The sequence below is a fragment of the Octopus bimaculoides genome, chromosome 30 (assembly GCF_046866305.1).
Source record: "Octopus bimaculoides isolate indiv1 chromosome 30, ASM4686630v1, whole genome shotgun sequence".
Lineage (NCBI taxonomy): Eukaryota > Metazoa > Mollusca > Cephalopoda > Octopoda > Octopodidae > Octopus > Octopus bimaculoides.
Window position 1 is genome coordinate 2,898,317 of NC_142957.1, and position 14,511 is coordinate 2,912,827.

Consider the following 14,511-nt stretch of genomic DNA (forward strand, 5'->3'; position numbering starts at 1 on the left):
TCCAATGTTATATGAACGTGAGAAATATTTTAATCTCAGTAATTTATATTTTTGTATTTCTATTCTTCCTCTATAATTTTCGTCTCTTTTTTAATGAAATTTCCGAAAAATAATGATGGAGAGCCAAGCAGAAACCTTACTTTTCTTTCCCTTTAATCAAGGTTCCAAAGCTTCCTAAGCTGCTAGAGACTGTGTTGTTCTGTGCACAGAGAAGGCTCCATTGCAAAAAGAACTGGTTTTTATGCTTCATGGAACGGAAATTTTAACCTCACATTCTCTTCAAGTCAATGCTGAATTGTTCAGTTCAGTAAGAATCGATCAAATAAGCTCATCCATGAGGCTCCATGTTAATCCACTAGGGAACTGACCCAGCAGAGCAGAAGGGCTGCTGTCATGATATCATCTCCAGGCTCTAAAAATAATTTCAAAATGCTTGTCTTGCCATTTTCAATTGCACACATTAAAGGAGTTGTTCCCCTTCGATCATGTTGGTTAATCTGTCATAAAGAAAATGAGGAAATGTGAACTATAGAAATTCTTTTTTTTTTCTCATTCTCTTCCTTTTCTCTCTTTCTCACTCTCTCATTCTCCTTTTCTTTCCTTTGTTTCTCTCTTTATTTCTTTCTTTCTCCTTCTTTTCTCTCATTCTCTTCCTTTTCTCTCTTTCTCTCTCAATCTCATTCTTCTTTTCTTTCCTTTGTTTCTCTCTTTATTTCTTTCTTTCTCCTTCTTTTCTCTCATTCTCTTCCTTTTCTCTTTCTCTCTCATTCTCCTTTTCTTTCCTCTGTTTCTCTCTTTCATTTCTTTCTTTCTCCTTATTTTCTCTCACTCTCTTCCTTTTCTCTCCTCTCTGACTCTCATTCTACTTTTCTTTCCTCAGTTTCTCTTTTTATTTTTTTCATTTCTTTTTCTCCTTCTTTTCTCTCTTTCTCTCTCTTTCCCGTTTCTTTTTTCTCCATTTCTCTCTTTCTTTCTCTCTCTCATTCTTTTCTCTTTTTCCAATTTCCTTTTCTCTCTCTCATTTCCCTCCTCTTTCTCTTTCTTTTTTCATTTCTCTCCTTCTTTCTCTCCTTCTCTATTACTTTTATCTTTCTTTCTCTCTCTCTCTCTCTCTCTGTCTAAGCTTCACTTTGCCTTTTCTCTCTTTCTCCCGCTTTCTCTTTTACTAGTCTCTCTTTCATTCTTTTTTCCTTTTCTTTCTCTCTCTTTTCTTTTCTCTTTATCTCACTCTCTCTCATTCTCTTTTCTCTCTCTCTCTCTCTCTCTCTTTCTCTGTCTATTAATTTTTCACATTCTTTTTCTTCTCTCTTTCTCTCACTCTTTTTTTCTTTCTCTCTTCCTTTGTTTATCTCTTTCTTCTCTATCTTTCTTCTTCTCCTCCGTTTTCTTTCCTAAATTCCCCTCTCTCTGTTTCTTTTCTCTTTCTCTCCCACTCTTTTTCCAATCTCTCACTTTGTTTTTTCTTTTCCCTCTTTCTTTTTCCCCATTTCTTTTTTCTCTTCACTCATTCTCTCCCGCTTTTCTTTTCTCTCTTTTTCTCTCTTCTTTATCTCTTTCTTTTTGCCTTCTCTCTTTCTCCCTCTCTTCTTTTCTCTTATTCTCTTTATCCCTTTTTCGTATCGTTCTCCTTCTCTTTCTCTTTTCTCTCTCTTTCACTCTTTGTTTTTCCTCTTTCTTCCTCTCTCTCTCTATCTTTTTCTCTTTCCTTTCTTCTTCTCACCCTTTTGTTTTCTCTTTACTTCTCCCTTTCTTCTTCTCTTTGTTTTCTTTTTCTCACTCTCTCGCTTTTCTTTCCTGCTTTCTCTCTCTCGTTTCTCTCCTTCTTTCTCTCTCTCTTTGTTTTCTCTCCTTTCTTTCTCTTTTCTCTCTTTCCTTCTCTCATGATTCTCACTCTATCTCTCCGTTTCTCTTTTCATTCTCGTTCTTTTTCTTTTTCCGCTTCCTTTCTCATTCTCTCTTTCTTTCTCCCTCTCGCTTTCTCTTCCTTTCTCTCTTCTCCTCTCCTTGTTTTCTCTCTTTATCTCTTTCTTTTCTCTGTTTCTCTCTATTTCTGTCCATTTTCCTTTCCTTTCTCTTTTTCTTTTCTGTCTTTCTCTCTCTCTCTCGTTTTCTCTTTTCTTTTCCCTCTTTCTCTTTTTTCTTCTCTATTTCTCTCTCTCTCGTTTTCTCTATAGTTCTCTCTCACTTTTTCCTTTCTTTCTTTCTATTTTTCTCTTTCTCTCTTCTTTTTTCTTTCTCTCTTCTACTTGTTTCAGTTATAAGACTGTGGCCATGCTGGAGCTCTTGAATTTGTCTTTTATGTGTGGTACCTTTTCTGTCTGATGAGCAGCCACCTATAGCTCTCTTTTGCTTAAGTGCTAAGTAACAGGGATGCAAATAAACCAACAACGGTTATCAATTAGCAGTTGGGGACACACAATAACATAGATACACACGCATACACCCACACAACCCCACTCGAAAATACACACACATATGTCTGTCTGTATATATACACAGACACACACACACACACACACATATATAAGTGTTCATAACACCTGTAAAGATATGTTTTATCTATTCATCAAAGTGAATGGATCCTTGTCCAGGAGAAACTGATGTAATCAGACATCATCCCTTGTTCATCGGATGTTTCGACCCTGAACCGTAACACCCTCCTGTTGCTGAGTCAACAGAGGTGACCAAGTCACTGCTCAACTCTTCATGTCTTCCAACGTAACTCTTCTCTCTTACACCAAAACCAGCAAAAGGCTCTTTCAGCTGCCTCTCCCATCATGCGCACAGCCACCCTTCCCTCCTTAACTCTCATTCCAGCTGTTGTAAGGATCCTCCACGCCGACTGGGCAGGGAACCCCCTACAGCCAACCTCAACTGGGAAAATCCATACCTGCCATCTCTTCTCCTTGCAATCCTGCAGAAGGCTCCCATATCTGTCACACTTCCGTTCAGGGGCCTCGTCACCCCGCTTCCCACGGGACTCTTTGTTCAATTATGATAATTTTCTTGGCCTTTCCAGGCCACGGAACCAACACATCTGGCCTCAGAGTTGTATGGACAACCCGGGAAAACTGCAATCTCTCCTCTACTTTCCACTTTCATATCCCATGGTTGAGATCCTTGCAGCAAGCTATATATTGTTTTTTCTGACTTTACTGGTTTCTCTTCCTCTTTCACGAACTTAATTACGGTTGTTTTTTTATTTTATACTTGCTGTACCCTTATTTTTATTTCTATTTCATTTTTGTTTTCATCTCTTACTGTATATTTGTATGGAATTCTTTGTGAATTTCTGAAGAGGCCTAGCGAATCTTGCATGTACCCCCATTTCAGCATTTCATCCGCTAATTACTCCGGCAGGAAGGATTCGGATAGAATGGGGCATGCCAAAGCTAGGCCGAAACAGCTGTAAGTTTAAGTTTATGTTTATTCTCAAATTCCTTATGTACTTTTATTTGTAAACCCGGTTGTCAATATAAAATGGTTTGTCACAAACACTTGTACTTTGTGGTTTTTTGTCACTTTAGTTACAAATTAAGTTAATGAATTCAACGGGATACACTGTCTGCAAGTCGTTGGGTTCAGCATATTATCCTCCATAAAGAAAATTTTAGAAATTTTATTTTACCACCAGTGGTCTAGCGAGGGTAAAAAAACAGTCAATAGACTATGTATTATTCATTTAAAATACAGAGATGCCTGTAATAGGACATCTAACCCGCTAGAAATAGCAGCAAGACTACATACCACAAAAAGTAGGGATAATTTCGAAAGGGGATGAAAAATAAAAACATTTACCGATCTATATTCTGTACCATGGTTTCAAGTCAATTTTAGTAAGATAAAAATTATATATCTCACAAAAGGTCGGACTATCCTCAGCAGAATGACCAGACAACATTCGAGATACGAGTCAAATAGCATGGTTCATATTCGAATATCTAATTTTCCAAATTTACCGCGTATTTGCGGTTTACCTAATTCGGCAGTAAATACATATATATATATATATATATATATATATATATATATATATATATATATATATATATATATATATATATATACATATACATTTACACATATATGTATGTATATACAAGTGGGTGCTGTAATGTTCTTGGACGTTATAGTGTCACGAAAGGTCTGTTTGCTGTCCCAAACTTCCGAGTTCTTTTACAGGGATTAGAAAACCTGAAAGTCAGCTGCAATAAAAGCGTGAATCTGAGAGGGGAATATGCTAAATAAAATGATAATAACTGATCCAAATTCTTTTTTTGTCTTAGCAAATTTGCAACACACTTAAAGTGCGTTTCATTTAGTTTTTGTCTACCAAACCCGTTAATAAGGATCTGGACGGCTTCATGCTTCAACACAAGACACTTGCCCAACATAGAAAGAAGAAGAAGAAGAAGAAGAAGAAGAAGAAGAAGAAGAAGAAGAAGAAGAAGAAGAAGAAGAAGAAGAAGATACATTGAAAATCAAGGTGTTCAAGATCAAGAACAACAACAACACCAGGAAGACACATCGAACATAATGTTGATCGAGAAAATGAAAAGAGAAAAAAGTATTTAAAAAAATGACAAGAAATAATTCATTGTCAGAAAGCAATATCAAGAAATTGAACCGACTTACAACGTCTGTAAATTCGAAAGCCCCTTGAATGTACCTGGTTTGATAGTTGCAATGTTGTTGTAGGCAAAATTTCTATAGCAGTAAAGAAAGAGTAAAATAGATTATATGGAAAATATTTGTGATACAATATCAAACATTGTGGCTTTAGAATGAAAGGAAGAAAAAAGAGAGCAGATAAAGAAGAAGAAGAAGAAGAAGAAGAAGAAGAAGAAGAAGAAGAAGAAGAAGAAGAAGAAGAAAAAGAAGAAGAAGAAGAAGAAGAAGAAGAAGAAGAAGAAGATGAAGAAGGAGATGATGATGATGATGATGAAGAAGAAGAAGAAGGGGGAGAAGAAGAAGAAGAAAAAGGAGAAGAAGAAGATGAAGAAGAAGATGATGATGATGATGATGAAGAAGAAGAAGAAGGGGAGAAGAAGAAGAAGAAAAAGGAGAAGAAGAAGAAGAAGAAGAAGAAGAAGAAGAAGAAGAAAAAGAAGAAGGAGAAGAATGAGAAGAAGAAATAGGAGGAGAAGAAGAAGGAGAAAAGTAAGAGGAAGAAGAAGCAGAAGAAAAAGAAGAAGAACAAGAAGAAAAACAAGAACAAGAAGACACATTGAACATCGAGTTGATCGAGAAAATGAAAAGAGAAAAGATTAGTCAAAAAATGACAAGAAATAATTCATTGTCAGAAAGTAATATCAAGAAACTGAACGGACTTACAATGTCTGTAAATTCGAAAGCCCAGTGAATGTATCTGGTTTGAAAGTTGCAATGTTGTTGGAGTCAAGATTTCTATAGCAGTAAAGAAAGAGTAAAATAGATTATATGGAAAATATTTGTGATACAATATCAAACATTGTGGCTTTAGTTTGAATGGAAGAAAACAGATAGACTACAATGATGATGATGATGATGATGATGATAATGAAGACGAAGAAGAAGAAGGAGGAGGAGGAGGAGGAGAAGAAGCAGCAGCAGCAGCAGCAGCAGCAGCAGAAGAAGAAGAAGAAGAAGAAGAAGAAGAAGAAGAAGAAGAAGAAGAAGAAGAAGAAGAAGCATTGAAAATCAAGATTTTCATGAAATAACAAGAAATAATTCAGAGATAGATCGCAAACTTGTGAGGGTGAGACTTAAAAATCAGGGAATATTCGCTTTCAGAAATCAACATATGCACATACACTCATACACACACTTATATTCTTAATATCCACGACGGAAGGTGGTACACACACTCACATTCACACGCACTCGTGTGGATATATGGTGAGAGAGTCGCTAAAACATAAGTATTATATTACATTATCTATCTATCTCGCTCTCTCTCTTTCTTCCTTGATATATATATATATATATATATATATATATATATATATATATATTTATATAGGAAGCTTCATATGTGTGAGTATGTGTGTATATATTTCTTATCTATTCGAAAATTGAGTTGCCGATTTTGAAGTATTGGTTATCAAAGATTCAGTAGTCTTTCTGCAAACAAATAACTTTATTTTCATTTATATATTTGCTATGTTATCTCAACAACCAGCTCTATATATTTGAAAGCCACTACTCTACAATGACCAGGTTTCGTTAGAAATTTAATAGTTTCACACTAAGTATTTGAACCAAATTTACAATGCGTTGCCTTACGAGAATAATGAAAGTAATGTTGCTCCGCACTATTTATTATAAGACATCCATTTCTGTAAGTTATGAGGAAATACACACACACACACACACACACACACACACACACATACATACACACACACACACACACACACACACACACACACACACACACTCTTTCTCACTCTCATATCAGTACCACTTACACATACATGCAAAATGTACATGCATGAAACCACACACTCTTTCTCTCTCTCTTACGCACACGTGCACATTCATGTGCCCACGTCCATTTCATATACACGTACATATATCTTTCTCTTTCTCCTCTCTTTCATTTTCTGCTCTCTATTCAAAGCAAACTTCACCTTTTCACGAAGGAGGAAGCGGCATTTCTTTAAGAAAAATTACACTTTAACAAATATTCATTTCGCAGATTTGTTATCTCTAAATTCTTCTACGTGGATGAAAAGAGAAATTCGAAAAGTTACAAATTAAGAAATTGCGGTGGAAACGGGATGAATTAAAATTTTGAAAAAGTGATTTCTGGGCAGAATCGTATTAACCCCCTTTTATACGGTGAAATAGTACATATTTTGGGATTCTTCTTAAGAGCAGAAAGCACTTTCATGCAAACCCAGATAAATTGTACCCTCCGCCCCTCCACTTTTAAACAAAGAATAGCTTCCATTTTGCTAGTAATCCAGTTCGCTATATATCTGCTCTGTCGATTCTGCCCATAAGAAAAGAACAAATAATACCGTGTGACTAGCTCACAACACCCGTGTTGTCTTCTAGTACCAGGTGTGTGTCTTTGGAAATGAAGTTCGTTTTGAATCGTTCGTCCATCCGTCCGCTATGTTTTTCTACCCAGTGTTTGATTGCTTCCAGGCCCAAAGTGTGATGTATATTATTATAAAGATTAGTCAAAACCTGTAAATATAGTACGTTCTGGACATTGAGTGGAATATGTTTGAGGAAATCCATGTCATCTCGGGCATAACGGTTTGAGGAGTATATCCAAAAGATGGCTCAGTTGTTGTGTCGGGGTTTAAGGTCCAGCAACTGTTGGTCTCAATTTGAGGTCAGTAGGTATTAGTATTTTTATGTGCTGATTCCTCTGTTCATTTATGGCTCTCTGTATTTGGGAGCATTCGTAGATCTTGGATAATCCATAGAAAATACTCACTTTGATTACAGAGTTGCATAAATAATCTTTTTCTGTCTGTGAATGAACGTTGGTATTCATTTATTAGACGTTTCAATGTATTCATTATTACTTTTTCCGGGTGTCTTGGTTCTTCCTTGTAGCAGGTTTGGTCTGTTTCCAATATTTTATCTTTATAGGAGTCTTTGTCCATGATTGCTATCACCCTACCCTAATCGCTTTCTTTTAGGATGATTGATTTGTCATTCTTCAGTGTTTGTAAGGCTTTCTTTTCTTCTCCACGAAGGTTCTGTTCGCTTCACAGGTATTTTATTATATAAGATATAACAGAGATTTAAGTCACCACGTTAAGTATGAATGAAAAACACACATGCATGTATAATATGAGAAAAGAATGGATGTTCAAAATATTTGTGATTTGAATTAGATTTACAAAGCCTTCGTTCCATGATCAGTAATCAGTGGAAGATATTTTTATAATCACAGAAGTCACCTTTATATATAAACTAGCAGAGATACCCGGCGTTGACCGTCTTACAGGCAATTTAAGAATGAGACTTTTCTGTTATATTTTCTGTAAAGAACTGGAATACATATGATTCGAATTTCATGAAAATTGCACATGCGGGCTGTTTCCCTTTTTACACACCCTAAAAAATTCTAATTATGAGATATGTATCCCATACTATTAATCTTTATGTGCATATTCCAAAATTTCAGTCTTCTGGAACCAGTAAAAATGATTTTGCTCCTCAAAAATTGAGCTCATGGAGCTCTAAAATGTGGGAATGAAGGCCCACCCTATTGGGGGTGGGTTTGTTAATGTCAACCAGAGAAAATTGAATTGTTGGGAATGTTTTTAACTTGGGTCTTATAGTATACCAGTATATATGTGAGAGTATAGTTTCACTTTAATAGTTTCAGTATGAAATTGAAGTATTAAAGTGAAAGTATTTGAAATTGCAGTAGCGACATGTTATTGTTTCACTTTTGACAGGTAATACTGAAATAGTGGAATAGTTTCAGTGTTAAAGTGAAAGTATCTGACATTACAGTAGAGTGATGTTATTGTTTCACTTTTGACACGTAATACTGGAATAGTGGAAGAGATATGATATTGCTGTGGGCTCGAACTATGCAAGAAGTTAAAAAATGTTTTGGCCTAAGACACTACATGGACCCTAAAAAGATTTTGCTCCTGAAAAATGGAGCTCATGGAGCTGAAAAATGTGGGAGTTAAGGCCCCTATTGGGGGTGGGTGTGTTAATGTCAACCAGAGAAGTTGAATCCTTGGGAATCTTTTTAACTTGGGTCTTATATTTATTGTTTGAATTTCTTTGAAATAGGAAATATATGTGTGTTCACTGGGTTTGTAAAAGAGAGCAAAGCTACAGGAAACCAAAAGACGAATGATCACGATAATCAGTCAGCTACCGTAGCCTAGTCGTTACTACTCCCTAATGTAGGATTCCTCACCATACAGGTGACAGGCACAGCTGTAAGATGCATTACGGATGTATAGCAATTGGAAGGGCATGACCCAATTGAAATAACGTGTGATGTTTGGAGTAAAGGGAAAGGAAAGTGTCGCCTCTGGAGTTTGAAAAACTGTGCAGAGTAAATTTACAATCAATAACTGTCTTAGAACAACCAGTCACTCATCTGGGAAGGCCTTGAAATCAATGTCATCAACTGGGGACTATGTGTGTCACAGTGATAATAAAAAGACTCAAAGGAGGTCTGCAATGAAATAATTTTACTCAACAATTTGCAAGTGAATCAGTGGAGGCAAAGATGCGTCTCATTTACTTGACAATTTATGCACCACATTGCGGAAATCACAATGTAAGTATATCTGAAAGGATAGTCTTACACAGTTGTACCGTTGAATTACAAATAATGCTCATCTGTTATGTTCGGGTGACCCTATAGGTTTAAATAGTACAACTGTATTCGTCTTTGCTTAGGAAAAATGACTAAATTGTGGGTGTGAAGTCCCCATGAAGGGGTCTTTGTAACTTCTAAGAAGAAATTTTAGAAATATTAGTTTATTTGTGCGTAATATGTGAATTTAAAATTTCATCAACATCAAAAATATATGAATTTTCATGGGGGTTATGGCCGTTATGCATAGAATATAATTTCCAAATTTCATAAAGATCCATTCAGTACTGTTGCCGTAGTTTTCGATAAGAAAACACATTACTAATGTGTGTGTTTGTGTGCATGTGTATGTGTGTGTATGGGTGTATATATGTATAGATATCTGTATGCATGCATATATGTGTATATACGTGTACATATTACATGTACATCTATATATATACATCTACACATATGTATACATATACATGTATGCATATATATCTATATCTCTCTCTATATATATATCTATACATATACGTGTACATATACATCTATATGTATACATATACATTTCTCTCTCTCTCTTTCTCTCTCTCTTTCTCATTCTCTTTCTCTCTCTCTCTCTCTATATATATATACACATATATATACACCATTAAAGTGAAAGTATCATTACAGTATCGAAATGTGATTGTTTCAGTTAGTGGAATAGTTTCATTTTTAACGTGAAAGTATTTGACATGAGTGTTTTTGTTTCACTTTTGACACGTAATACTTAAATAGTGGAGGAGATATGATGTTTCTGTGGGCTGGAACTATGCAAGAAGTTAAAAATTATTTTTGACTAAAACTCAACCGGGACCCTATGTAAGGCATATGTAAAATTTGAATGAAATTGGTTGTATAGTTCTCGAATTTTAGGGAAGCAGAGAACGGTGCAGTGGAATCGCGTGAAATTCAGCACAGAGCGGCAGCATGGTCCGCTCATGTTCAGCAGATTTTTCAGAATATTATTGCCCTCCAACTCCCTCGCTTAAGTTATGAACGATGAAAATATCTAACTTATTAAATAGAACATCAATTTTACTATTCAACATCTTGAGTTATACGAGATTTAGGAATTCCATTATTGAAATTTTTCTCTTTACTTTACATTAGGATTTCTCATTTGGTCAAAACGTTCCAAATTTTTTGAGAAATAGATTTGATCGAATGAATTGATCCACTTTAATATCATGATATTTGATTAAAACTGAAAGTCTAAGGTGATTAATGAAATAATGCAAGCCAATTATCTGGAAATAATCACCTGGAAGAGCAATGTATTACAACAGAGTATTTATGATTGTCAGGAGCATGTATCAAATAATTACTCTTTTTTATTCTTTTCCATTTCTGGAGAAGTTAAATTTTAATAATGCACTTAAAAATTACGTAAGTTTTCAGGTGAACGGGGATATGTCAATCAGCCGAAACTTCAATTAAGCTTGCATAATTTTGTAATAATTTTGTAATAACTTTTATTGTGTTCATGACAGGGTAAATTTTACTCATAATTTGTTCAAACATCACTATTTTGATTTCTTCATTTTGGTATTTTAAGAATTTGGCAATTTAAGCGGATCTCGCCATTATCTGCAGTTTAATCCATCTCTATCTTTTTTAATTATAAAAATATTCATTTCTTCTACAGGAACAAACCTGAAAATTTGGGAAAGGGATAAGTCCTTTACGTTGATCTCAGAGATGAATTGCTATTTATTTTACCGACCCCAAAAGAATGAAAAGCAAAGTCAAGCTCGACAGAATTTAAAGTCTAAACGTAAAGACGAACGAAATACCGCTTAACATTTTGGCCGGCGAACACAAGGATTCTAATAGCTCGCTGCATTTTCTATTGTAAAACTAATGCAAACAATAATTAAAAACTATTCTGTGACAAGATCAACTGATATTATATCATAGTACTGTAACAATAAGCAACAATTCAACTAATTAATGAAATAATATAACTCTGTGAAATACACGTTTTCTTAGCACTAAAGTTTTTATACTATCCGTTCATTGAATATACCGTAAGATTTGATAAGGTCAGACAAATAACATCAAATTCGGATACTAGTCAGATTCAGTCATTGTGTATGCGATGTTATCTATATATATAAAAATGAGAATGTGTGTCTGTCTGTCTGTCTGTTTGTCTGTCTGTCTGTGTGTGTGAATCCCTAAAACTCGAGAACTACGCAACCAATTTCATTCAAATTTTACAGATGCCTTACTTAGGGTTCCAGTTGTGTTTTAGTCAAAAAATGTTTTAACTTCTTTCAGAGTTCGAGCCCACGGCAACATAATATCTCCTCCACTATTTAAGTATTACGTGTCAAAAGTGAAACAAAAACACTCATGTCAAATACTTTCACGTTAAAAATGAAACTATTCTACTAACTGAAACAATCACATTTCGATACTGTAATGACAGATACTTTCAGAGAGAGAGACAAAGATAGAAAGAGAGAAAGAGAGAAAGAGAGAGAGAGAGAGAGAGAGATGTATATGTATACATATAGATGTATATGTACACGTATATGCATAGATATATATATATAGATATAGATCTATATGCATACATGTATATGTATACATATGTGTAGATGTATATATATATAGATGTACATGTAATATGTACACATATATACATATATATACATGCATACAGATATCTATACATATATACACCCATCACACACAAACACATGCACACAAACACATGCACACAAACACACACATTATTCATTTGTTTTCTTATTCAAAACTACGTCAAAAGAACTGAACGGATCTTTATGAAATTTGGAAATTATATTCTATGTATAACGGCCATAACTCCCATGAAAATTCATATATTTTTGATGTTGATGATATTTTAACCCGAACATAACAGATGAGCATTATTTGTAATTCAACGGTACAACAGTGTAAGACTACCCTTTCAGATATACTTACATTGTGATTTCTGCAATGTGGTGCATAAATTGTCAAGTAAATGAGACGCATCTTTGCCTCCACTGATTCACTTGCAAAGTGTTGAGTAAAATTATTTCGTTGCAGACCTCCTTTGGGTCTTTTTATTATCACTGCGACACACATAGTCCCCAGTTGGTAACATTAATTTCAAGGCCCTCCTAGATGAGAGACTGGCATTCCACTTAATGTCTATGTTCCATGCTGGCATGGATTGGAGAGTTATTAATGTAGAAATATGGTATCGTAGCTACTAACAGTTGAGGGTTGCGTAGTCTAGACGGCGTTTTTAGATTTCATTATTCTCTTTAACCCGGGCAAAGCCGGGTATTTCTGCTAGTACATTATAAATTCAATATGATAAGAAACAGTTTATTTGACTTCACGGCAGGTAATATATCGATTTGTTTTACTCTAACATAAGATTGTGCTTAAAGCTGTGAGATAAACAGCATAAGCAATTAGCTGAGAACATATCAAAGAGAATTTAAAACATTGGATGTGGAAAATACGTAGGAAGTGTCAAATACTTACAAATATACAACATACGTCGGAATCGGTTGTGGGACTGATGTTAGATTGCGCTTTTGACAATTTATATTTGTAAATGAATTGCAAGTACATATCTTGCATATAGATGAATCAGCATGAGCCTCCAAAACCAATATCGTACACAGTATCAACACAAGAGTCCGTTTATGATACTATGTGGGGAAACATATTTCCAGGCGTAGATTTATCTGAAAAAGAAGAAAACAGGTAATACCAGAGATTTCAATGTTATTAACTTCACACTGCAGATTCTCCGAAGCAACTAAAATTCACCCCTATTCCACATGGCAAATATATTTTTGTTTTGATAAATTAGTGTGAAGAAATTTATTAAATATTATAGCTTTAACGCGTAATAATGTCAAAGAAAACTGAACACCAAACACACACACACACACACACACAAACACACACACACAAACACGCACACACGCAAATGCACGTCCACACAAACATACACACACACACAAACGAACTCCTACACACATCTTTAACCATACTTGGAGGGTACAATATATATATACAAAACTAACGAACCATGAGCATCGTGGACCCTAAATACGCGGTGGTTGTAAACCCGGTTAGGTCGTTAAATCCGATGGGTCCCCACAAGCTATTGTATTTTAATGAAGGATTTTTCCTGTACCCCAGATTTAGAAGCGTTCACACAAATTTTTCCTCAAATATACTTTCATGATTTCATTTTATTTACTGAAAACAAGAATTAGACATGAACATAAATAAACAAATAAAAATGTACATACATCAAAAGAAGAAAATTTCCTTGGTGACACAAGGAGATACAAGAAAATAATGAAAGTGGATAAGGAAGCAACAACAACAAAAGAAACATTGACAACAACAACAGAAATTAAAGAGGTCTGAAAATTATATATACACTAATATCTGTTTATCTAACAACTTATATATCTCTCTCTCCCCATATATATATATATATATATATATATATATATATACATATATATATATATATATATATATATATATAAAGATGTAGATATGAAAGGAGAAAAGTAAATGCAATGGAGATACATATAAAATATAAAATATATATAAAAAAAACGATGTGTAAAAAAACACATAAATACGATGTGTAAAAACACATAAAGATACATAAAAAGTAAATATAAAAAATATATAAAAAGTAAATATATAAAAAAAAAGTAGTAAATATAAAAAAAATATATACATATATATATATAAAGAAATACATATAAAAATATACACACACACAGCACAGCACAACAACACGCGCACACAGAATTTAAACACACACACAGAGAAACAAACATTGTTGGGTGGACGTTACTACACAGTTTCTATGTATCTTCTATGTATTTTTTTTGGGGGGGTAGACGAGGCCCATTAGCCAAGTGAAGGCAACTCTTCTAGGAGAAGGATACTCCGACATAAAACCAGGTCCATGACTTCTGTGGGAGCAGACTGGGCTCTTTTTTTTTATGAGGTCGTGGTTGGGACAACCAGTATAGGAGAATAAAACTCCGAATTCAAATTGTTCTACCACTGCTGGCTTGCAGTCTCCTTTTGAGGAAAAGCCTAGGAGAGGATACTCTGATATAAAACCTGCAGTCAACTTAGTACTAGTGATCTTGCTCTCGCTTGTCACTGGATTATAGTATTTT